Source organism: Tupaia chinensis, unplaced genomic scaffold, assembly GCF_000334495.1.
Source record: "Tupaia chinensis unplaced genomic scaffold, TupChi_1.0 Scaffold000355_1, whole genome shotgun sequence".
In the NCBI taxonomy this organism is placed as follows: Eukaryota; Metazoa; Chordata; class Mammalia; order Scandentia; family Tupaiidae; genus Tupaia; species Tupaia belangeri.
In genome coordinates, this window is record NW_006159850.1 from 3,181,719 (window position 1) to 3,185,533 (window position 3,815).

Genomic DNA, 3,815 nt, shown 5'->3' on the forward strand with positions numbered 1-3,815 from the left:
AAAACCCCCTGCCGCTCTCCCCAAAAGAAGTGGCGGCGGCATCTCCAACCTCTGCTGCTGAGACGTGCTTATTGTTTTACAGCGTTTCCAGGAAGCTCCGGCCGCGAAGGGGAATGATATTCAGGGAGAACTGGGTCCCCAGTGTAAGGCAATGTTACTCACTTAGCAACTTCTATCACCGCGCCAAGACAGGGGCAGGCCTTACCCAAAGACGTCTCCTGTGGCTATGGGAAGATTTAATTCACAACATCCAGGAAAATAATTAAGGGGTCGAGAAAGGGGCTGTGGGCAGGGCCCCAAGGCTCAGCGGCAGTTTCTGGGCCAATGGCTGTCCCGCTACCCCTGACATCCGTGGATCTGTCACCCCTCCCGGACGGCTGGTCCCTGCTCTGCAAACAGACACGTACTCCCTGGAAACTGGATGCAGATGAGGGGGCTGGCACTCCGCAGCCTCTCTGGTCACACTCTGGGAGGAGCTCACACTGAGCTCCAGCCAAGCCACCCTCCCTCACACTCGGTCTATGCAGGGGCAGCCACGCCCTCTCGGGGGCTGGCCTAGGGCCCCTTCCTTGCCTGTGTGGGGCTTCTCAAGGGCCAAGGGAGCCTGGGTGGAGGCAGAGTGCTCCTGCTTCTCCTTCCCTTTTCCCCATTGCTGAGGGGTGTGCGCTTGCAGAGATGCAGACGGGGTGGAGGCACCCCACCCCAGTGCGGCCACGCTGCCATCCCTCCTGCTTCTCCACCCTGCGAGGACCCGGGGCATGCAGGTACATGCTCCCGGCATGCTTTCCAAGCTGCTGGGGCCAGAATTCGCGCTGCTGCCAGCCCAAAACTGGCTCCCTTAACTACCGGGCTATGGAGTCGGCCCTCCGCTCCTCGTCCCTTCACGACAGTGTGTGCACGAGAGAGGAGCACCCTTCACGGGGTCTGGTCTTGCCGCCACCCCTCCTCCCAGCCCGCCAGCCCTCCGGATGGCGGACACTCGTGCGCATGGGCCCAGCGTGTCTCGGGCTGACCAGGCCAGGGATCCAGTCCCTCCTGAGCTGCATCCCCACTGTGTCGCAGCTGGCCCAAAGCGTGGGTGCCCCCTTCCACATGTGAGGTGCCCTGGCAGGTGCCCCCTTCCACATGTGAGGTGCCCTGGCAGGTCCCGGAAGACAAACACTGCTTTACACGGCACACAGGACCCAGATTGCGCAGGGCAGGACCCCTCGTGGCCCACTCAGGCCCCGGCGGCACACAGGGACCCAGCGAGCAGCAGTCGGCAGCAAAGAAGCTACTGGGCCATCTCTCCTGGCCTCCCCTCTTCAGAGGGGTGAGGACATGAGCAAGCCAGGCCTGGGAGGAGGGAGGTGGAGAAGGGGAGCCTGTACCCGAGTCCAAGTCCCGGCCCTGTCCGTGTGCTGTTCTGTTACAGCTCGCATCTGCACTGAGCTCAGTGTCCCCGAGCCTGGGGGACACGTCCGGCTGGTCCCGTGTCCACCTGCCTCTCTAGGAGGCAGGAAACCCTCACTATATCCCCCAGTCTGGTCTGAGCCGGAGCAGTGAAGTCACACAGCAACGCCGAGGAGAGAGGAACTCAAACCTGATTCCCAGCCTGTCCTCCCTCCCTCCTCGGAGAGCCCCGAGAAACCGACCCGAGCCTGGCACATATGCATGAGGGAGGCCCGCCTTCGGCTTTGTGTCTCTGTGGCTTGGAGGGAAGGTCTCCCCTGGCCTGTCCGGCCACAGACACGAGGCCACTGAAACGTGGCCAGTGCAACTGAGAAACTGTTTTAAATCTCGTTTCATTTCCATTACTTTAAAATTAAATAGCCAGATGGCCCGAGGCCCCCATGTTCACAGAAAAGCAGGGCTGGCCTGCAGCAGAGCGTTAGGTGCTGAGCAGAGGGAGCCAGACCCCACGCAGCCAGCCCAGGGTCGAACCCTGGCCCACCAGCTCCATGCCGGGTGGCTGAGGGGCTGGAAAGCAGGACAAAGGGCCACGGTGTGGCCAGCAGGTGCTCTGCCCCCTCCCCTCCTCCTCCCCTCCCCATGGGCGTGTGTGCTCTCTGTCATGAATACGAAGACATTTACGGGTCAGGGGATGACGTAGCAGTTACGTCGCTGGACTCTTACATGGCCGAATGTGGTTCAAGTCCCAGACCTGGTAGTCTGAAGCTCATGTGTGTTCAAGATCCTGAGAGAATGCAGAAGGGACTGCAATGTGGCCATCCCCCTGGGGATGATTTCTCACTTTCTCTCTCACTGTCTCTGTCTGTCTCTTTGGCGAGCACACGCGTCCTAAGGCAAAACCTCTACAAATTAAAAAGAAAACTTAGAAAATAATAAAATAAAAACACCCAGCTCAGCGGGGTGCGGCCCCAGTGGGCCTGGCTGGCTGGGGCTCGGGAGGAGCACAGCCTGGCGACCCTGGTCCCTGTGGTTCCCACCATCTCAGGTAAGATCAGTAGATTGTGGGAGTGAGGTCGAGGCTGGGCCTACAGAGGGCTGACGTCAGAGGCGTCCTCTCAGGACGACGCAGAGGGTGCGGCCACCCTGCACGCACCCGCTGCAGCGAGGGAGCCCCAGGAGGCTGAGGTCGGGCCGAGAACACAGTGCCAGAAGCTGTTCTGAGGCCGAATTTCCAGGCCGTGACGGGGCTGCAGGGCTGGCCGCCCCCATGGGCCCCGTCATGGTGGCTCAGGGGAGCGAATATCCTTCCTGTAGGCCGACAGGGTAGAGGGCGGCCGAGCCAGAGACCGGAGCCCTGCTTCAGACTGAGTGCGGGAACTAGGGTGGACGACGTGGGGTGGGGAGTGGGACAGACGGACAGACTAATAGGCAGGTGGACGCTAGGTGGACAGAGGGGGAGAGAGAAGCAGACAGATCGTAGGTTGGGGGGTGGGAGGGAGGTGGGCAGCTGGGTGGGTGGGTGACGGATGGACAGATGGACGATGGTGGACACGAGGGAGGGAGGAAGAGGGAGGGTTATGAAGGACGAGTGGGTGATGGCGAGGTGAAGGATGGCGGGCCGGCGGGGGAGAAGCCACAGCTAGGTGACTGCAAGTGCCAGCCGCACGAACTGCGCCCAGGTGCCCCGGGTGCCCCAGGTGCCGGCGTGTTTCTGGGGAAGACGCGAGCGTTTCCCAGGATGGGACTAGGAGGCCTCACCGCTCTTGGCCCCAGGGTTCTCTCAGCCAGGCCCAGGTCCCAGTAGGGTCCTGGGTCCCACCTGCAGAGGGCCTCCATACTCAGGCTGCCCTGCTGGAGTGGAAGAGGAGACGCCGGGCCCGAGGAGAAGGGAGCCCCCGGGGTTTCTCTAGAAGCTCCTGGACAGTCCAGGCCGAAGGCAGACACAGAGCTGGGGACGGACCCCGGGGCCAGTGAGCGTGGCCAGGGCCTGTGCCCACTGGGCACAGCAGAACTGCGGGTGCCTTAGCGTCAGGGATCGGGGCCCCAGAGAGTTGGCCTTCCTCTGGGCCCCACCCAGCTTCTTCGGATGCGGGGTCCTGTTCCCCCAGCCTCCGCACAGCCTCTGCCGGGGCGAGGGGGCAAGGCCGGGAGTAGGTGTGGCCCGGGAGAGGGCGCTGCAGCAGCCTGGCCCCCCGTGTGAGTCCACCCTGTCCTCGCGTCCGCCCGACGCAGCCACAAGTGGGACTGTTCCCATTTCCCAGAAGGGGAGAGTGGCAAGAGCGTGGCGCGTGCTGGGGGCACAGGGTGAGAGCCCGGGACGGTTTTCGAGCCTCTGCTCCGAAAGCGGCAGCTGCTGGGCGGGCGACCGCCCAGGTCCTGTTGGAGGGAGGGACCGAGGCCCGCGGGCGAGGCAGGCGCGGCCC

At 63.2% G+C, this 3,815-nt stretch overlaps 1 protein-coding gene across 1 annotated transcript in view; it reads right to left on the minus strand.

Annotated features, from left to right (window-relative positions):
• Positions 1 to 3,815, minus strand: part of GSE1 (Gse1 coiled-coil protein) — a 117,146-nt gene that overhangs the window by 72,465 nt on the left and 40,866 nt on the right.